Source organism: Schistocerca nitens, chromosome 2 (assembly GCF_023898315.1).
Source record: "Schistocerca nitens isolate TAMUIC-IGC-003100 chromosome 2, iqSchNite1.1, whole genome shotgun sequence".
NCBI classification, from domain to species: Eukaryota; Metazoa; Arthropoda; class Insecta; order Orthoptera; family Acrididae; genus Schistocerca; species Schistocerca nitens.
In genome coordinates, this window is record NC_064615.1 from 913,011,299 (window position 1) to 913,034,572 (window position 23,274).

Consider the following 23,274-nt stretch of genomic DNA (forward strand, 5'->3'; position numbering starts at 1 on the left):
GGCTGTAGTTTTCCCTTGCTTTCAATCGGTCGTGTTATCAAAAGCAAGGCCGTTTTGTTTACATGACCAGATCAGTCATCCAGAATGTTGACCCGAACAGCTGAAAAGCTTCTGCCCCTCTTCAGGAACCACACGTTTGTCTGGCCTCTCAACAGATACTCCTCCGTTGTGATTGTATCTGCGGTACGGCTGTCTCCATAGCTGAGGTACAAAAGCCACCCCACCAACGGCTAGGTCCATGCGTCATGGAGGGTGGACATACACGTATGCAACAATATTTGAGAAAGTGACAGAAATCAACACTAATAGAGACTGCACAAATCAGCGCTAACCGGGTCTGCAACACAACAGTTTCCCTATTAGTATTTGCAGACATCAGCCATCGACTCAGCGTATTCAGTCATAGTCCGTGGCTGTTTTATGAATGCCTTTGATGATGAAAGATACTTCAAAAACGCTCACAGTTTGCAATGATTAGATATGCAGAACCTCACCTGACGCCTCAGATGTCCAGGCAATTTCACAAATTTATGCAGCACTCCGTTGGTACTTGGAGGAACAGAGATGTATTAAAAACTAACACACAAAGTATTGATGTTCCACAACAATATTCATTTCGTATTTTTTTTATGAACCGGCTTTCGGCTTCCTAAATGATCATCAGACAAGTGAACACTAATATTGTGTGTGTCAGTTTTTATTTGCTGTTTGAAATATTTGAGCGGAACAAGTCTAACATATTCTATCCAATCAAACGTATAAGACATCCCTATGTAACGCAGAATAGACCACCAGATGTCACGAGAAGTGGACCCAGTAGCGTAACAGGAGACGGGGAGCACAGCGTTGTCAGCTGAGACGCTGTAACAGCATAACAGATCGGTCAAAAAATGGTTCAAATGGCTCTGAGCATCTGTGGTCATCAGTCCCCTAGAACTTCGAACTACTTAAACCTAACTAACCTAAGGACATCACACACGTCCATGCCCGAAGCAGGATTCGAACCTGCGACCGTAGCGGTCGCGCGGTTCCGGACTGAGCGCCTAGAACCGCTAGACCACCGCGGCCGGCACGGATCGGTCAGAAGAGCACACTGACTCCGAATGTGAAACTAATTATAATTATCAGCAACAAAGCCATTAAGGAGTAAATGTATTAAGGAGTCTGGCGTGGGGTCAGTCGCTTGACGGCGCGTTCGGTGCGGGCCCGCCCGTTACCGGCGCGCCGTAAGGCACGGAAGCTCGCACTGGGGCGTATCGCTTTCAGTCGGGTGTGCCGCGGCAGTCGTCACAGGGGAAGTGATGCGTCTCTCATAGCCTCTCCTTCCCAAGTGGCTCTTTCCGCCTTCCCGTGGTGCCAGACGTTAAGCTTGGCATTCTGCTTTGCGACCAAAGGAAGAACTGCGACCCAACCCGATGCGAAAGTGAAGGGTGCGTGGCACAGGGGGAGCTGTGTCAAGGGACCGAACACCTGTCCCTTTCTGTTCGCAGGGCACAGTCCAGCAGGTGCTCTGCATGCCGGCGACTTCGTTTGTCGGCGTGGGATCGCGGCGCGAGTCGGCAAGGGTGCTTCGCCGCGCCCCTGGGTAACCGGGGCGTGTTCTGCCAAACCCAGGAGGTGGTGACATCGCCTGGGCCAGGTTAGATGGGCCCAGACCGCCGAACGACTGGGGGACCGACCCACCACCTGAGTAGGAGTGGGTCCTTGGCCTTCAGGTGGAAGCTCGGACAAGTAGGCGGCGAAGGGCGAGGGGTGCATCCGCCTCTCCAGAGTACGGGGTGCACTTGCCGAGGAGCGTCGTGTGCAATCGTCGACGACGAGGCCTTCGACGGGGACCAGGGCGCTGGCAACGGCGCGCTGAACCCAGCAGCTCTGGAGTGCCCTTGACCTAGGGGCGAGGTTGGTGGGCGAGCTGCAGAAGTCCCCCCTATGCCAGAGGAGCCGGTCCGGGGCAAGAGACGGGCTCCCATCCTTTTCTTTCACTCGTCTAAACATGGCTGAATCAGAGACGAGTGACTCTAATGCGACCTCGAGGGCGTCGATCGCGACTGTTCCTGCCTCACAGGAGGAAGCGGAACAGAATGTGCAAACCACACTCGAGAGACATACCAAAATAAATCAAATTCTGGATTCGTGAAAAATGGCAAAATCAGCCAGGCTGCAGTCCTGGCCATTAAAAATGAGCTCGCGGCCTGGGCTATTGCAAGTGCAAAGCTTGAGGAGCGACTCGAAGAATTAGAAAAGGAGAATAACAGACTAAGACAGCAGCCAACTAAGACATGGGCTGCAGTGGCTGCACAAGCACCCACAAAAACGCAAACCACTAAGAAAGCAATAGCTAAGGTCACAAAAAGGCCGGACACGGCGGTCTTCCTAAGACCCCTGCCCGGACAAACAGTAAAAAAGGTACAAGAGATATTCACTACAACAATTGACCCTGCCAAAGATAAAATTAAAATAAACAAAGTTAAGGCAACTAAAAACGTGGTAGTAGTTGATGTAGTAACAGAAGAAGATAGAGACAAAATCCTAAAAAACACCAAATTGAATACAGCAGTAAAGTGCGAACCACCGAAAAAGCGAAATCCGCTGGTGATCATGATGTACCAGTAGCTTTAACGGAATCAGATATATATGAGACTTTATATAATCAGAACTTCGATGACATGGAGTGGGAAACATTCAGAAATGACTTCAAATTACGCTTCAAGACAGGGCCCCGGGAGCGTGACGTTGTACATCACGTTGCCGAGGTCTCTGGAAAGATGTGGCGTAAAATCACCACTATGGGGAGAATCTATTTAGGTTTTCACGCTATAAACGTACGGGACTACCTAGTAGTTCCCAGATGCCACAACTGTGGCGAGTTAGACCACATACATAAGCATTGTGAAAGGAAGCCGGCCTGCTCCAGGTGTGGGGATGAAGATCACACGAGGAAAAACTGCAGCAAAGCCGGAAAATGTATACCCTGCACAAAGAGAGGCAAAAAATCATGTAACACCACTGGCAGAAACTGCCCTACCTACAGGATGCTCGAGCAGACACTTATAGCTAGAATTGACTATGGCTGAGTCCCAAAATGGGAACAGGAAGCCCAAAAGAAAGTCTCCAAGCAAGAGGCTGAGGGATGCAATAAGGACCAACAAATTCAGAGAATTTATACAGATGATTACCAGGCCACAACACCTCATCATCACAATGAAAGACGTCTGTATTCAGACAGATCCTTGTGATGAGAATGATGCACCCTCCCCTCCGAATCGGGGACATACAGGTAGGTCGCCTAAAGATCAAGAACGACCACTTGGGCATCCTGTGGTAGGGAGGTTATCAATGCGGGAGGAGCTAGTGCAAGTAAATAAAATAAGTAGCACTAGTGTACCGATTAACACTGATACACAAACAAGCCCACATACTGAACGAGGGCCGGGAATAGATCCTGCCAGGATTTACCCCAACCTGGAGCACGCCTTGCAGCTGTCTAGGCTGGAAGAGCCGGCCACCCTCACAACAGCCCTGAGGCACGTGGTGCGTGTCGACCACGAATACGGTAGAGACATTACCTTCCCAGTGATGGAGGCTGTAGACAGAATACAGCTCAAGACAATGAATCTCCCCACAGACTTCGGAGCCCTGCGAGGCCTGGTCAAGAAAGTGTTTGAAAGGCGAAATGAAAAATTCGACCTAAATGAGCTATACAACCAATCTGTCATCACAAACGGCAGAATAGCACACGACTGGCGCAAAAACTGGCCAGAGTCTCATATACATACATACTTCCCACGTGAGCCAGTTAAGAGTGGGACAGATAAACACTCATAACAGCAGACTGGTCCTGCAGGAACTCCGGAAAGTGGTGGAGGAGAAGAGTCTAGATGTACTCTGCATACAGGAGCCATACTCCCTGGCTGGCCGGATCCCGTTCACCGCAGTCAACTGGCAACAAATCTACAGTGGAGCGCAGCCAAGGGCCGCGGTTATAATCATAAATAAAGCGTTAAGAGCCACCGTATTAACACAATTTTCGGATGACCACTGCAACGTCGTGGAGCTTCACTCACCCACAGGATTACTATACCTAGTTAACATGTACTTCCAGTATGGAAGACAAATTGATGAATTTCTGGATAAGCTTGTCCAAATAGCCACGGAGTTGCGGGGACAAAAAATTCTTGTGACTGCGGACATCAATGCAAAATCCCCCCTGTGGTTCAGTGGTACTCAGGATGACAGAGGAGAAAAAGCTGTCGATACAATCATGCCATTACAATTCATAGTCGCTAACAAACAGGGAAACCCTCCCACCTACACCGGAGGGGGAGGACATGGTACAAACATTGATGTTACACTGGTAACACCAAACCTTGCAACAAAATTATCGAATTGGACAGTGTGGGATCAGATCACTACTAGCGACCACAACATGATAACATTCATCATAGGAGACAGCGAGTGCCACTGGGACATGGGGTGGGAAACGCAGCTAAACTATAACAAAACCGACTGGGACCGCCTGGCGAGGGAGTTTGACATTCCTGCGTTACTGGAGGGTGATGTCAACGTGGAAGAATATACCAAAGATCTTACAAGTGCGATAATTAGGACAGTAAAGGCAGCTGTACCAACCAGGAGGAGGGCCGTCGCGGCCTCACCTTCACCATGGTCAGCCGAACTAGGGCTAATGCGCCAGGCAGTACGGAGGGCGAGGAGGTATTACCAGCGGTGTGTCGTCTGGCATGAAAAGCAGCGCTGGCTGCAGATATACAGAGAAGCCAAAGAACAGTTCCAACAGGAACTTAAGGCTGTCAGGATGAGGAGCTGGGAGAAATATGTGCAAAGCCAATTGGCTACGGACCCCTGGGGATTACCCTACAAAATAGTTAGAGAAAAGATTAAATCACCTATGGTGTTATCTACCGTCAGGGACGGGGACCGGATGACGGAGACCTGGCAGGAAACTGCAGAGGCCCTACTCCGTGCCCTGTTACCTGACGATAGAGAGGAAGATGACTCAGAAGAACAGCAGAGAGTAAGACGAGAGAACCAACGGGTCTATGAAAACAACCGTGTGGTATACCCCTTCTCCGAAGAAGAGGTAAGCTCCCAAATAAAAGGTCTCAAAAAAGGTAAGGCTCCCGGCCCAGACGGCATTATTGCGGAAGTGATACAGTACCTCGCCCCCTAGCTGGTGGCACCTCTCACTCAGCTATACAACGAATGCCTACGGCTTCAGACATTCCCTTCAATATGGAAGAAGGCGAATGTAGTCATAATTAAAAAAGGCCCAGACAAAGACCCCAAAGAAGCCAAGTCATACAGACCTATATGTCTATTGGACTTGTTGGGCAAGCTCTTTGAGAGGTTGCTGGCAGACAGGCTGGCTGCACACCGGGTCCTGTGCGGGATGAGTGACAGACAATTCGGTTTTCGGACAGGGCGGTCGGCGTCTGACGCAATCGCCCTGGCCGCGGATGTCCGTGGCTCCGCCCCGCACAAGTACATAGTTGGCATCATGGTGGACATCAGTGGCGCCTTTGACAACATGTGGTGGCCTTCGCTCTTCTCCTGCTTGCGGGAGAAAGAATGCCCAGGGCCGCTATATGGCTGTCTAGGGAGCTATTGTGAAGACAGGGAGGTTTGGCTATCGGCCCCTAGTGGCAAAGTCAGTAAGAAAATCACCAAGGGGTGTCCTCAGGGATCCGTCCAGGGGCCACTCTTTTGGGACATAAATATGGAACCACTCCTAGAAGAAGTAAAGATCAGTGAAGATGTGCTAGAGGTCATAGCCTACGCAGATGACCTCCTCCTGCTGGTCGGCGGCCATAGCCGCGAATATTTGGAGCCAAAAGTAGAAAGAGCTATCACAATACTGACCACATGGTGTCATAAAACAAAGATGTCTATAGCACCCAATAAGTCAACCTACTTGCTGCTCAAGGGTCAACTCATAAGAAACCCTACCGTTAGAATAAATGGCCTACCAATCCTCAGGCGCCGAGAAGCTCGGTATCTTGGTGTCATCATCGACGAGAGGTGGAACTACGCATCACATATAGACACAGTAACACAACGATCACTCACAGTACTACACAACTTAATTGGAATAGGGCACAAAAGATTTCACCTCCCACCTGATCTTATTAAATTGTATCACAATAGCATCCTCACATCCATAGTAGGCTACAGGTCAGCGGTCTGGGCACACAGGCTCACGAGGGTCATGCCTGCCGTGGCCGTAAGAAGAGTGCAGCGAAATATGCTCCTACGGTCAGTAGGCGCATACAGAACAACTCCAGGAGGGGCACTTTCAGTACTGATGGGGTTATGTCCATTGGACATAAAAATCGGGGAACAGGCCACCTGGTACTGGATCAAGAAAAATAGAAGGGAGAAAATAGAAGAAATTATGGGGGTATATGTAGGGGATAAACAAAGCATCAAAAGAAGGGGAATGGAATTGTGGCAGGAACTCTGGGATAGCGATGAAACTGGCCGAAAAACGCACGAGCTGTTTCCCAGCATAAAGGAACGCCTTGAACTTACCTACATCAAACCGTCAAGGGGATTGCTGCACTTTCTTACTGGGCACGGGCCCTACCCGACATATCTCTGTCGGTTCGGGAAAAGGGCAACATCAGCGTGTGACTGTGGAGCAGTGCAGGGCACACCAGACCATGTGGTGTACGAGTGTCCCCTCTTCAACGATGTTGCACACCAACTTAGGGAACAATTGCCGAACAACGACACGCACCACTTGCTCCGGCATGAAAACACCTTCAACGTCCTGAATCAACTAACAAACGTAATATCGAGCAAAGTCCTCAAAGAATATTTACGTAACAATCATTAAATAAACACCAGACTTGTCGCGTACACCCCCCGGTTCCGCCGGGACGTGGAATAGGCCAGTCGCTTCACGACTGGATTCCGCCAGGTCTTCGGAATAGGTTGGGGGGTAGTACATTACCACCGGATTTGACTATGCACCGATTATGACATTAGATATAAGGTTAGTTATAAGATCAAATTAGGATAATAGAAATAGCATAGAACTGCAGCGAATACGTCAATGGCCAGCCCAGTGCCAGGGGAAGTCCCACTGGGATTAGCTCAGTGGGAATGGCCAAAAAATTAGGTTTGTATTGTATTCTGGCACACTTGTAACGCTGCAGGTAGAGTAGTCATAGTAATTAATAATTAACCATCTTCAAGTAGCATCCAAACAATATAAGTTAAAATCATAGTAACACTAGACAAATAATAACATAGTATAGCACAGCAGCAGAACCCCCCCCCATAGTGGTGATGGATTGTAGTAAAACCTGTAGTGTTAAACGTAACAATAGCTGCAGATAGAAACTTAGAAATAGTTAAAAATAGGACCTACTAATGTATTTAGGTAGTAGGTTACTTTGTATCACAATAATGATGAAATAAAGAATTCTTTTTTTTAAAAAAAATGTATTAAGGAGTAAATGTATTGGGAAGTGAGTACCAGAACTGCAAAATCCTTAAAAAGGATTCTATAAGATACACCAGTTTCACACAATATTCTTAGTACTGAGTCTGGTGAAAAAGAAACACATTATTTGCTTCAGGTAATTGCATAATACGTAGCAAGTGAACATATGTAAAATTAATCAATATTCTTGTCTTGAAATCAGCACAAAGAGAAGTGCTTCTATGGGCACAACACGCTGAAATTAGCCTCTTGATTAATTTATCCGTATGTTGCCTCCAGTTTAACCTCTTATCCTTCTGAACCACAAGGAATTTCACACACTGCGCTTGGCCGGCCGGTGTGGCCGTTCGGTTCTAGGCGCTTCAGTCTGGAACCGCGTGACCGCTACGGTCGCAGGTTCGAATCCTGCCTCGGGCATGGATGTGTGTGATGTCTTTAGGTTAGTTAGGTTTAGATAGTTCTAAGTTGTAGGGGACTGATGACCACAGATGTTAAGTCCCATAGTGCTCAGAGCCATTTGAACCATTTGAATACAATGCGCTTCGTGCAATGTTTGACCACTCGTGGTGTGTTATTGCTTATTTGAAACCGCTACTATGTGTCTTTGAGAGATTATGATTTAAATTGTTAGTTGTGAACAAATTGTAGGCTGGTTCAACTATCATCTGCACTGTGTCTGCTAAGGTTGAGTTAGGAGCGTTGATTAGTATGCTTGTGTCGTCAGCAAACATTAGAGGTTTCTTTTTTTTCCTTTATTGTATTTCGAAGGGGGCGGGCTGGCAGCAGCTTATTACGCTGCTCTGCAGCCTACAGACTTTTTAAAATGTAAGGATAAGTTAAGAAACAATAAAACGGGGACTTAAATTGTAAAACGGCGGAAAATTGGGGAAAGTTAAAACATAAAATAAAGGGTTGGCAAAGCGAATAAAAATACACAGAATGCAGACAGGTAACATAGTAGGCAGACAATTAAAAAACATGGCGACAGTCTGGTTTCTGTTCGCAAGAGATATAAAATCACAAACAGCGACAGTATGATGGCCGTTCGCCATTACAGGTTTTGAACTGCCCTTTAAAGTAGCGGCGGGAAGAGTGTTGTACTTTGGTGCACTTTTCAGACTTTCGCCTTTAGCCAGCTCTGTAATATAAGTTTTATATATTTTGTTATTCCATATATACAGGGTGGTCCACTGATCGTAACCGGGCCAAATACCTCACGAAATAAGCGTGAAACGAAGAAACTACAAAGAATGAAACTTGCCAAGCGTGAAGGGGGAAACCAGATGGCGCTATGATTGGCCCGCTAGATGCCGCTGTCATAGGTTGAACGGATATCAATTAAGTGTTTTCAAAAGGAACCCCCATTTTATTACATATTCGTGAAGTATGTAAAGAAATATGAATGTTTTAGTTGGATCACTTTCTTCGCTTTGTGATAGATGGCGCTGCAATAGCCACAAACGTGTGGCTCACAATTTTAGACGAACAGTTCGTAACAGGTAGGTTTTTTAAATTAGAATACAGAACGTAGCTACGTTTGAACATTTTATTTCGGTTGTTCCAATGTGATATATGTACCTTTGTGAACTTATCATTTCTTAGAACGCATGCTGTTACAGCGTGATTACATGTAAATACCACATTAATGCAATAAATGCTCAAAATGATGTCAGTCAACCTCAATGCATTTAGTAATACGTGTAACGACATTCCTCTCAACAGCGAGTAGTTCGCCTTCCGTAATGTTCGCACATGCATTGACAATGCGCTGACGCATGTTGTCAGGTGTTGTCGGTGAATCACGATGGCAAATATCCTTCAACTTTCCCCACAGAAAGAAACCGCACGCGAGCTATGTGCCGGACATCCATCATGTTGGAAGTACCTCGCCATTCTGTCATGTAGTGAAACATCTTGATGTAACATCGGTACAACATTACGTAGCAAATCAGCATACATTGCACCATTTAGATTGCCGTCGATAAAATGGGGGCCAATTATCCTTCCTCCCCTAATGCCGCACCATACATTAACCCCCCAAGGTCGCTGATATTCCACTTGTCGGAGCCATCGTGGATTTTCCGTTGCCCAATAGTACATATTATGCTTGTTTACGTTACCGCTGTTGGAGAATGACACTTCCTGGCTAAATCGAAGGAGTGCAAAATATCTGTTATCGTCCCGTAATTTCTCTTGTGCCCAGTGGCATAACTGTACACGACGTTCAGAGTCGTCGCCATGCAATCCCTGGTGCATAGAAATATGGTACGGGTGCAATCGATGTTGATGTAATTTTCTCAACACCGGCCCTTTTGAGATTCCCGATTCTCGCTCAATTTGTCTGATACTGATGTGCGGATTCGCCGCGACAGCAGCTAAAACACCTACTTGGGCATCATCATTTGTTGCAGGTCGTGGCTGGCGTTTCACATGTGGCTGAACACTTCCTGTTTCCTTAAATAATGTAACTATCCGGCGAACGGTCCGGACACATCGATGATGTTGTCCAGGATGCCGAGCAGCATACATAGCAGACGCCCGTTGGGCATTTTGATCACAATAGCCACAATTCCACACGATACTGACCTTTTCCGCAATTGGTAAACGGTCCATTTTAACACGGATAATGTATCACGAAGCAAATACCATCCGCACTGGCGGAATATTACGTGATACCACGTACTTATACGTTTGTGACTATTACAGCGCCATCTGTCACAAAGCGAAAAAAGTGATCCAACTAAAACATTCATATTTCTTTATGTAAAACACGAATATGTAATAAAAATAGGGGTTCCTATTTAACAAAACGCAGTTGATATCCGTTTGACCTATTTCAGCGCCATCTAGCGGGCCAACCATAGCGCCATCTGGCTTCCCCCTTCAAACTAGACGAGTTTCGTTCTTTGTAGTTTTTTCATTTGATGCTTATTTCATGAGATATTTGGCCTGGTCACTATCAATGGACCACCCTGTATATGCTGAAGTTTTTTCTACCATTACAAAAGTTACTCTGGAGACTCAACGTATTCCCAAACGTGAAATTCGCTCCAAGGTATAACATGGTCATGTACCAAAAAAATATACGACTGAAATTCAAGAGTTGCAATCGAGACAATCTTGTCAGAACTATTTTCAATAATTTAAATGTTGGATTGTTACTTTACTACACACCAATACTCAGTAAGCAAATTAATTTTAGCAGAAAACAGTTACAAGTTAAATACCTTTTGAAACCGAAGCTATTGTAAAATAACTCAACTTTTCACTTTCAGGACAAATTACTAAGACACCAAGAAAAAAACTCAGTTCATCTGCAAATGTCACGTGTTCCATGGTAAAATCTCTTCTTCTGTATCAAAGTACAAGATGGTACACGACAGAAGAAGTTTGTCCACATGTTAAATAAACAATGAATAAAATTCTATATATTCACCATTAAATAATAATAATATTCCAGATTTCTTTAAGACAGAAAGGAATTACAGCCACTGGCTCCGAGTGGGCATTGATTGAAACCAATGGGGAAAGTTGAAAATTTGCACCAGACTGAGATTCGAATCTGGGTCTCCTGCTTAATAGGCAGCTGCTCTGAACACCAAGTCACCCGGCCAAAGTGGTAACTGCAGCTGCACGTCAGCACGCCTCCCGTCAGACCCAAATTCTTTGACACAAATTTTCAGCTTTCCCCATTGATTTCAACCAATGCCCTTTCACAGTTAATGTCTATAATTCCTCCGTGTCATGATCGGGCACCACATATATTATACAGCGTCTAAATGTGCAGGACGTGGAATATTTACAAATGCCGTGCCAAACACATCCGTGCCTCTAACAACAACAAAAACTGTAGAGAATGCCTGAAACTGTTTATGGTGGTCCCCTGTGCACATTCCGTCATTTGATCACAAAATCAGTCATTAGACTGAATTACCGACCAAAAAATATCGTGTGTTCCTAGGTACAATGTCCTCTACGTACGATGTACTCTACTAATTGAAAGACCACTTAAGTAGATTAGAACGAAGAGTGGACCAAGATCGAGCCTTGTGGCACTTTATGTTGTTACCCTGTTATGGGGTTATTTTCAAGCCTGAGATATAACTTGTTAATTAGACCATCAGCCTGGACGCAGGATTCCATCCCTGCAAGTGGAATGCAGCCAGTTGCATAACATATTAGTTTATAAGCATAATTTTGTGATAGGATTTGGTATGGTCGCAGAATATAACAGTAAGATAATTTATCTGATTTAGCTCTGGTAACATTTCATTTGTGAGACCTTGTATTTCTTTCTCAATGAAGAACCGATACAAAAGCAAAATAGAGATGCAATTGACGTGTTCATTTAAATGGATCAGTACACCATATTGCCCACATTCTCAGACCTTAGAAGCAGTGATGTAGGCCTGTAATCAGAAGTGGTTTGCTTATCTCCAAAGTTGTATACGTGTGTTACTTAAGCTTATTTAATTCTATCAACAAAAATTCCCTGAGTTATTAATTGACAACAAAGATAGCTTAGAGGTAATCCTATGGAATCACAACAAGATTTTAGTATTCTTGGAGAAACACCATCATGTCCATTAAACTACTACCGTACTTTTTAGTGACCAGCTGACTTCTGTAATCTCCTCAGGGCATGTGTTTTTATAACTAACGTCCGTTCGTATTGCATGCAGTGTCTGTACAAGTAAATCTTGCTCGTTTAATACTGAGTGCAGTGTTTGCAGCCACTGTGAAGAAGCAGTCATGGAATTTGACGGCCAGTGACTTGAAAGGGTCACTATTTCCGCTAGAGCTCTTTTTTGCTGCCTCATTTTTATTTGGATGCCTAGTTTTGTTGGTTTCTTGTAGAATAACACTCCAAATAGGTTTTGGCCGTATTTTTTGGTGGTTTTTACATGAGTTTTCCTTTTTTATGACAGAATGGGGGATTTGACAATGCTGATGCCAATGGATTTCAAATCTTGACTACTGCTTGTTCTTTGAATTAGATGCCGTACAGATCACTCTTACTAGCACAAGATTCTTTAATCACAAGAATTATCCACCCCCCCCCCCCATCCTTGCTTCTGTTTAATTTTGTAATTATTTGTTTACCGGGAAAACACGGCTCAAATGTTATCGAAATATGTTAAGAAAAGAATTAAATTTTCCATCGACACTGTTTTATAAATTTCTCCCCCCTGTTCTTCAAATAATTTCTCTCTAAATTGGTTCACTGTTTATGAGTCTCCGATAGAATTAACCGCTCAGTAAATTTCAGATTCTCTCTAAATCGATTCATTGTTTATGATTCTCCGATAGAATTAACCGCTCAGTAAACTTCGCTGTTAACATTTGACCATAATTGTGTGATGTTTTGTTGACTTGGTTTTACAGCTAAATAACTGCATGTTGTTTGGTCTTTATCAGTGATGCAAACAAACGATGTTCTTTATGAATGACTGCAGTATGTGTTGGCGTGTTTGCATACAATTTTTGATTCCAACGATTTTCAGTTCAGATATTATTATTATTATTTGTTTGCTATCAACAGCGAATTGGGATTTGGACGTCACGAACTCAGTACACGGAGGGAAGCTAGATTCATATCTCAACGTCCTGTAGAGACCATCAGAGACGGTTTGTAGTTTCTGGTTAGATAACGAAGACCATGACTTTTTTAGGAACCTTCTAGGAATTCAGGTAAAATTAGTTAAGGATAGCATGAAAAACCCACAACTGGGACAGTAGAAACACTCACCTGCTTCTCCGCTGTGCAGTCTCCCGCACACACATAACGTGTCATGGCCTAATGTATATAACTAATAATGTTTATCAGAGGAAACTGGGACATACTAGTGTTTCCTTGTCCCTAACGCCAAGTAAAACCGCTGTTGTCCATAAGCAGAAAACTGTGTACGATTTAACTATGAATATACCGATTTAGATGTGCCAGCTGCAGCATGTGGTCTCATTATTTTTTGAGTATTTATAAGGCTAGGGTCTTACGGGCAGAGAACACAGCCATGCTCGAAAAAGACAGATCTCCAAAACGTAACGCAGGAACTGAATAATCACAAGCGTCCAAAACATAAGTCACTACGCCGACTTCTGAACCAGACGCCAGCTACTTGATTATGGTGTGGCGATAGTGGTAATAATGATATGTAGGTCATCACCTCTCGTCCGATGTGTTGCTAGTCAGATCTTGAGTATGAAAGACCGTCTCAATAACATCGTTCAAACCGGCTCCATTGAGACCAGCGGTAATTTTGTAAAACTGCAAGTAACCGCGAATACGAAGGCGCATTGCGTATAAAACTTCGCAGACGAAATGGATAGTCTAAGTTCAGTGATTCAGTGGATCTGTTGACAGTATATCCGATGTTATCCCTAAGAGTTTTCTGACTGCATATCAATTGCATCATAATACAAATCAAACGTACTGGTAATACAAACCTGCAGATTTAGCGAGGTTCTTTACAAACCATTATTTTGGATCAGCTCATACGCCATTTACGTACAGATTCAGACGAATAATAGAGGAATACTTAACATTTTTCACAAATATGTCGCCTTTTGCTGATTAGAATGTTACGTTAATTATAAGAGACCATCATTGACATTATTAACTTTAAACGTAATACAGACAACGCACGTTGCATTTTGTAGTGCAGTGAAAATTCGTATGGCATTGTTGGCCGGGAGGCCCCACGCGGGGAAGTTCGGCCGCCATATTGCAAGGCCTTTTTAGTTGACGCCATTTCAGCGACTTGCGAGTCAATGATGATGAAGAACACGCAACACCCAGTCATCACGTGGCAGAGAAAATCCCTGACCCCGCCGGGAATCGCACTCGGGACCCCGAGCGCGGGAAGCGAGAACGCTACCACAAGACCACGAGCTGCGGACTGTAATGCAGTTTTGACGTCTAGCACAATGACTGAGGAAACAGTACATACCTGACTAGTTGACGAACCGCTAAACGTCGTGTGATGCTTCTGGCGTCTCCCAGTAACTATGATGGTCTCGGAGATCACTGCTTGTTTTATACGGAACTACCGCAGCGTCATTCTTACACGCCGTGTCATCGTTAATGGTTAGCGGACGGGTATGACGCGACGAGATGTAGGTAAACTTACAAATCACGGCTAGATCTCTTTTCTATAATCTGCGCACTAACAGGACTAACAAGCAAATTTGTCGCTTGTGCGGAATTTCATTATCTTGTCCGTACAACCATTATCTTTTATCTCTACAGAAAAGCAAACCTTCCACCTCATTGAATTTGTGCGCTGTACAAGTAGAGCTCACGCGAGTACGTAATATATGAAGTGTTTATCACCCTTAAAATGGGTGCCAGCAAAAGCAATAGTTGCAAGTTAAGAAGAAATTGATGAACTCAAAGGGCTGAGAAGCGCCTGTAGACATTAACCATCTTATGCGACCTAAGGTTTCTGTAATTCCCTATGATCATTCAGACACTGATGAGATTTCCTCACAGGACAGATCCGATATGTAATTATGTCCACGTCAGTTAAGACGAGGAAGATTACATGAAGTAAATTTCAGAGGCTGGAAGTTTACTCGGACGCCGAACTGAAAGACTTTAAACAGTCTGTACCATTTGAAATTTCGGCTCCCTTCTGTGTTCCCGCCCGATATTCACACTTGTTACTGTAATTTTCGGCTTAGCCAGCAGTAAATTTCTCCGATTATTTGCATTCGATCCGCAAGTTTCGTCGCAAGTGAAAGTTAAAGATCAGGAATTGTAAGATCTTGGTATGGTTTGATTGTAACCATTTTTGTTCAGTACGGTCAGAGATGGGCAGGCAGAAATGTGTTAGACATGACCTGCAGATAGAAGGCATCTCTCACGTGTAGACGAAAGAGTCTCCGCGACGGAAAAGAGCTGTCTTGGAGCGTAATAGAACGAGTTCAATGTGTAGGAAACAGGTGAGCCAGTGCTGCAATCAATATTTTGACAAAGCACTGATTAAGAGTGTCATGTCATGCAAAAAACTGAGAACAAAGCGAAACGATACCTTCGAATCCCTAAAATCTGTGACAAATACAGTCCGCGCACAACTGTTTGAAGCAAGGAAGAAGGAAGGAAGATCGAGGTCGAACCATGTTATTAACGATGGTTCGTTCACTTGCGGAGAGGAAAACCGGTCCTAGTGCATTCACCACCTTAAACGTTGTTGGGCAACGGCGGAAACGTGTAATTTGATGACAGCGGACAGGGATTTGAACCCTTCTTCAAGGGGCGATTCCCAAGTCAGCAACAGGTAGAAGTCGGGACACTTCGAACAGAGTATCTTTCACAATCAGTCAATTGTAGATTTACTGTACATGAAAAAAAACACCTTTAGCCAATCTTCCTATGTATAATTTCCATTTTGTTGTGAAAAATAATGTTCATGATGTAAGAGAATGTTATGTAATTATGTCCACGTATTAATTTATGTGTCATTTAAACTGTTGTTATGGGAGACATACAACGTTCGTCGCTCTTGTGTTTCAGACTCTTAAAAAATAAAAAAGTATTAAATTTGTTTTCTAAAATTGTTTCAAAATTTAAAACTCCACCTTTTTTACATGATATTGTTAATATTTATCATTGTAGTTTAACAAAAAAGTAAGATAATGTAACCAAATTGAGAAATATAACAAAACATGTAGAAATCGCTGACAACAATTCGTGCTACGCAGCAATTATTTCGCTGGTTTAGACATTAGATGTAAAAGACAGTACCACATCTACACTATTCTCAATAGTTATTTCAAACTCTTATAGTAAGAAACAGCATTTCTAAAACAAACTAATTTGACTACACTGGAAAGCTCAATATACGTCGTTAATTACATTTATGCGTACTATATTTCAAATGATCTTCAAATGTAACCATTATAAAATGCGGTCGTCTATAGAATAGTCTCTCGAAAGAGGGGGGAATAACTTTTGGCTGAATGTAGCTCCAGTTACACTTACTAGTAGGTACATGGATATTTTAATGGCAAAGATAATGTTTACCAGAATCACTGGGAAAGTATAAGGCTTTCAGTATTTAATTTTTGTTTTAAGTAAATGATGGAACAGAAATAAAAACAGACCATACCAGAATATCAACAGCAGTATAAAATGAAGATAAACTAAACATTTGTTGACTGTCTCAAACAGCTGTTGGATTTACTGGTTACTCATCGTAGGAAACAATTGATACTCTTGAAGAACCTTCAAAATTCTGCTGGCTCCACTTTCTCAGCAATGGTCGTCGGACTAGTAACCTTTCCATTAAAATATCAACTCCATCTCCACTACACGTTTTGAGACAACCACAATCACATTTTCAGCTTGCACGAGATGTCTTACAGTTTCTTTTATTTCTATTTTTATACGCAAACGAACACAGTCCGAAAAGGCGTTGAAGGCCCAACAGTACTTTAATTAAAATAGTCCCATAGGCACTAAGCTTCTATTACATCATATAAATGAATTCGTTTTACTGTGAATATTAAGCATAGCACATTATTAGATGTCGCACTCAGTTTTCGTATTCTCATTGCTACGCAAATGATGTAAGAATTTATGTCGTCCATACCTTATTCGTTTTTTAACTAGGTTACAAACATACCCTAAGAAACCTAAGAGAGCTGTTTTTCCTTACAAAACAATATTTAGCATCCTTCCTTCGCAAAATTTTTAGACAGATGCTTCTAACAACTTTTAATAATTTTCGTATTTCTCCTACTCCTTTCCGTTACTTTGTTGTTGCAGGTGTAGATTGTGATTGAATCTTCATTTTTATATCACTGCAAAGGGACTGACATAAGGAGCTCATCATTGAAGCCAAATTTGGTAAAAAAAGTAGTTTTGTTTTATTATAAACAGTTCAATTCAGTTACTGATAATTCACGGAATTTTAAGCATTCCCACTGAACTCTCGGTAATACCATCGTCTGATGATTCTGCCTCACGATTATTATTTTACTTTTCTAGTAGCTTCTGTTTTTATACAAATTTCTAATTTAGTATGTAGTTTCTCATCTTTTCTATAGGATTTCTTGCTGCGTCACCACAACTTGTCACTACTGTGTTAGCTCGTCACATTTTGATGCGCAGTACAAAACAGCAAATTCTAAAAGAAAAACCACAAACGTTTGGTTCACAGACGAAGGGCTCGCTTCCAGTTATTTCATGGGAACAACAGCCAAGGAGATAAATTTTCTGTCGTGAATGAACTTAAGACGAGAAGATTGTTTTTGATGCGACTGCTACTTTCCATGAAAACTGAACAACGGCTGGAGTGGTCCGTATTGGATCTTAACAGGGAACGACTCGGCTCGCTCTTGCCCTTTGCCTGGCTAGTTTGGCCTCACTGGGCAAGTCACGTCACCCACAAGACGAAAGCCATCTCTGGAATGGAAATATGTTTGTATACGAACAACCTGTGCACATCAAACGTCCCCTTAGAAAAATTGATGAATTACTGTGCTGGAAAACCCTTTACGTTATTTGCTTTTCAAACAGCTGTGCGAAACTGAACGTACTCAGACATTACTCTCTTTACTTATTCTGATCAACACTAAACTGACACACAATATTTTTAGCGCAACGCAATCTGACTTTCAAAAATCTCTAGAAAAGAATGGCCTTGACTAACAATAACCTATAACTTTCATGAATCACTTACCTCAGAAAAATCTTCGTTGTTCGAACTACTACAATACAGCGAGCGCCAATACTGCCAGCTAAATAAAAGATTCTAACTACTGCAAGCACTAACTACTGATAGGCATAGTCAGCAAATGAAAGATTTTGATAGAGAACAAACAATGTAGTTACCTTAATAATGTTCAAAAGACATAATATATATATCAGTTCATGATACCCAATATTACAAATTTACTCTTTCTGATGGACACACGTCCAGATCGTCCGCTCTCAAGATTCTGCCATCTCTCTCCCCACATCCACCACTGCTGGCGGCTCACCTCCAACTGCGCAACGCTACGCGCTGTTCACATCCAACTGCCCAACACTACAATGGCGAATATTCCAACAATGCCAATCAGCCACAGACTGCACACAGCACAGCCAGTGATTTCCATACAGAGCGCTAGGTGACGTTAGCAACATAAAAACCTAAACAGCCTACTTACACACGTTACGAACTGAGTGCGTCTTTCGTTTAGAAGTAATAATTTTGCGAAGTTGGTGGACTTTTTTTTTTTTTTTTTGGCTGGTTTTCTCGATTTTGAAGGAAAGACCAAATTTTACATTCCACATTTTTACACGTAATGAGATAGTAAACTGGGCTGGTGGGGGGGGGGGGGAATAACCGAAGAAAACTCTTAGAAAAGTACCATCCTGGAACAGGCGTTGAACTACTCGTCACAGACAGCTAGACATACTTATCTTGCGTTGTCAGCAAGAGATACGCGATGCAATGAAAAGAGTACTGTAGCTGCGCCAGTGCTTATCGGTGTAGGTACGAGTCGCAAATCACGCACTGCAGGCACTTGGGGTGTCACCGACATAGGCGGCGGCTAGCCGTTAGCAGGAGTTTGCTGACTCAGCCCCACACTACTACTTCACATCTGCTGCGTCGTGACCTTCGTCTCGACTGTGTACCTACAACACCCACGGCCTTCGCTGACAGCGCGGCGTCCGAAACGCGGCTATCTAGACCGAGTGCAGTGGCGGAGGGTACTTTTCGTGCCGCTATGTAGTCCCCCTGTTCCTGACCAAGAGAAGTCTGCTCGTATCAAACATACGTCTTAATCGGAGGGAGATATTTCTGAGTTGGGTTGATTTGGTGGAAAAGACCAAACAGCGAGGTCATTCAATCAGGGAAGGGTGGGGAAGGAAGTCGGCCGTGCCCTTTCAAAGGAACCATCCCAGCATTTGCCTGAAACGATTTAGGAAAATCACGGAAGACCTAAATCTAGATGGTCGTGCGCGGGATTGAACCGTCGTCCTCCCGAATGCGAGTCCAGTGTGCTAACCACGGCGCCACCTCGCTCGGTTGAAATTTCTGACAATGTACGTTTGGAGCACAGCATTATGTGGTAGTGAGACATCGACTGTGGGAAGACAGGAACAGAAAAGAATCGAAGCATTTGAGATGAGGTGCTACAGAAGAATGTTGGAAATAAGGTGGACTGATTAAGGTAAGTAATGAGGAAGTTCTCCGTAAAATCGGCGGGGAAAGGAATATCTAAATCTACATCCATACTCCGCAAGCCACCTGACGGTGTGTGGCGGAGGGAACCTTGAGTACCTCTATCGGTTCTCCCTTCTATTCCAGTCTCGTATTGTTCGTGCAAAGAAGGATTGTCGGTATGCCTCTGAGTGGGCTCTAATCTCTCCGATTTTATCCTCATGGTCTCTTCGCGAGACATACTTAGGAGGGAGCAATATACTGCTTGACTCCTCGGTGAAGGTATGTTCTCGAAACTTCAACAATGATCTGTAACGAAGCGCGCTGCTCTCCGTTGGATCTTCTCTATCTCTTTTATCAACCCTATCTGGTATGGATCCCACACTGCTGAGCAGTATTCAAGCAGTGGGCGAACAAGCGTACTGTAACCTACTTCCTTTGTTTTCGGATTGCATTTCCTTAGGATTCTTCCAATGAATCTCAGTCTGGCATTGCTTTACCGACGATCAACTTTATATGATCATTCTACTTTAAATCACTAATGCGTACTCCCAGATAATTTATGGACTTAACGGCTTCCAGTTGCTGACCTGCTATATTGTAGCTAAATGATATGGGATCTTTCTTTCTATGTATTCGCAGCACATTACACTTATCTACATTGATATTCAATTGCCATTCCCTGCACCATGCGTAAATTCGCTGCAGATCCTCCTGCATGGAAAACACTGACAAAAAGAAGGGGAGATTGGGATACATTCAGCAAATAACGGAGGATTTGGGTTGCAAGTGCTACTGTGAGATGAAAAGGTCGTCTGAGGAGAGGAATTGGTGGCGGACCGCATCAAACAAGTCAGAAAACTGAAAAAAAAGTCTTGGCCCCACTTCCCTGTTTCATCTGCGATTGGCGTATGGGAACAACGATTGTACCGCCGTTTTAGCTGTTAGTTCTTGGGTGTTTTTCGTTGCCATTCCGCAAGATGTCGATGGGACAAGTTAGTAAATAGTCTGACTCTTCCAGAGTCGTACGCTCTCCGAATTTCAACAGTAAACCTCTCTGTAATGCACTAAGCCTCTCATGTAGCGTGTGCATCTCAATAACGTAACAGCGTTATTTTACATTCACGTAGTATGTTGTCGAGATCTGACTTTATAGATTAGTTCTTATGTAATGATGACTGTATGGAGAGATATGAACAAAACATTGTAAAAGTATAGTTGGATTAAGAGCTGCACATTTATTTTTTTATTCTGTAGTTAAGAACATGAAACAAGCCAATTTGTAAAGTCTGAGCTTTTCATTAATATATGACAATACACTATTGCGAAAAGCATAAAATTCTGCCACAGTAAGGTGGAAGCCTTTAAGCGAGGCCTTCCGAAGAACAGGACTTTTGCGCCGCATAGAACGTACTGCGCCCGGCGTAGTGCGTCGTCCATTCAACACTGACAAAATAGTGAATGTGTTTTCCGACAAAGCGCAATTTGCAGTGTGCCACCGCCTTGCATCAGGCATGAGAGGCCAACCAGACCCACAGAACTCTAGGGCGCTGTACGCTGCGTTTTACTCAATGAGTGCTAAAAAAGTGGATCCATGATCACAATAAGACACAAAGAAAAAAAAGAAATAGGTATCACAGGGTCTGCAGATAAAAAAGAATAGAATCATCTACTGGGAAAGACTGGGATTTCTAGAATGTGTGAATGATAAACGGAACATTTTTTTTCAGATTTTATACCGCACGCTGAAGATAAGGAAAGTTGTCGTAACGTGTCGGTGGAACCCAGCAACGACCTCTGCAGCAATGCTTCCGATAACGGTCCTTAAACAAGTCAGTGTGAACCACTTTCCGCTGAATGTCAGTAAACATCGGAACCAACTGTTTTAACCACACGACAACGTCCTCCGACCAAAAAGAGGGATGAAAGTGATGCCCTTCTCAATTATTTAAACGAGAGGACACATTTTACTGTAAAAACTGTTTGGAAGAGCTCTCGGAACCACCACCATCACAAGAAGATGAAAAACCGTGACTACGACATTTAAAAGTTTTTGTCCTGATCACATTACGCAGACCAAGATCGGAGCTTTTCGAATCATAAAAAAAAACTGAATTGTTAAACCAACAGCGTTTGTGCTGTTCTAGTTCATTAGTGAACTACAATGACAACCATTCGTCCTAGCAGTACTCGTCAGCAGCGTTCCCCAGGTCCACAACTAGCACACCTACAACACCTCTTAGTGAAGTTACTCAGACGACTGCCATTGTCACTCAAGCACTTGGCTGCTCACTAAATGGCCTTGCTGATAAGCAGTACTAATACTGTAGTGTTGGCAGAAGAGCCAACACCGTGTTGCTAGAGGAGGCCGAAATACACGCGTTTAAGCTCACGCAGACTGGCGTGAGGTCTGGAACAATTAAAGGAGTTGAGTCTAATAAATAAAGAACGTAGTGGCTTGAATACTTAACTTTAATCCATAACTGGTGTACATCGCTCTTGACGGTACTCTAATAACAATCTCAATATAAACTGGTAGTGGTGCCTTGCTAGGTCGTAGCAAATGACGTAGCTGAAGGCTATGCTAACTATCGTCTCGGCAAATGAGAGCGTATTTGTCAGTATAGCATCGCTAGTAAAGTCTGCTGTACAACTGGGGCGAGTGCTAGGAAGTCTCTCTAGACCTGCCGTGTGGCGGCGCTCGGTCTGCAATCACTGACAGTGGCGACACGTGGGTCCGACGTATACTACCGGACCGCGGCCGATTTAAAGGCTACCACCTAGCAAGTGTGGTGTCTGGCAGTGACACCACAAATACAACAATTAATACAGAACAGCACGATAGTTTGTATAAGGCTGCATACTTTATCTGCTTCTAAGGGTACAGTACCCTCACATAGTATCGATCATAGCTCTATGCAGCGATCATAAACTAAAGCAAAGACTGCAGTGCAGTAAACAGTGTGCGAGTGGGTGAGCGGGAGTCGAGTGTTAGGGTCCCTGAGTGGAAGTCGGATGTGGGGGAGGCTAGAGACGGTTGCTCGGGAGCGAGGCCGGAGATTAGTGGCAGAAAATAGGTGTAATAGCACACAGTATTTGATTTCTATGAGTATTTATAAATGTTCGTTTACAAAAGGATGTTTAATTAATAAAATCCAGTATTTGAGAAAGGACATGTTATCATTTAGTAGTTTTCTTTAGATTTCACAATAACAGAAGGCCATAACAATGAGTTTGATTCAAAGGAGCTGATATCGATTATGCTAAATTAATTAAATATAACTTCATCTTCATCGTATGCGAATAATAAAGTTCGGTGAGAAACTTGGGCGAGGTTATATGCTTTATAAAACTCACCACAGACTATGAAACTTGTTTTGTGATTGTTTCAATCTCAGACAACTAAATATCTCGAAAACAACGAATTGTACGGAAGACATGCTCAAGGTGAAAAGTTAAGCCCTCTAACGTGAATAAAAACAATGGTTGAGTAAATCGCACGTGTCCTAAAAGTAGAATTCGAATACGCAATAAGAATGGCCAGTTACCACTTGAAAATAGAAAGCTGATAGAATTAGAATATGCAATAAAAATAGCCAGTTCCCATTTGAAAACAGAAAGCTGACCCCGCCTACATAGACGGGGTGGGTAGAT

General features: G+C 43.4%; 1 protein-coding gene across 1 annotated transcript in view; it reads right to left on the reverse strand.

The window, feature by feature from the left end:
- LOC126235448 (glutathione S-transferase 1-1-like) overlaps positions 1-14,463 on the reverse strand; it is a 46,638-nt gene extending 32,175 nt beyond the window's left edge. Inside the window, exon 1 of the mRNA XM_049944171.1 lies at positions 14,416-14,463. The gene's annotated coding sequence lies outside the window, so the exon portion shown is untranslated. The remainder of the gene's footprint in view (positions 1-14,415) is intronic.
- Positions 14,464-23,274: the final 8,811 nt, after the last annotated feature.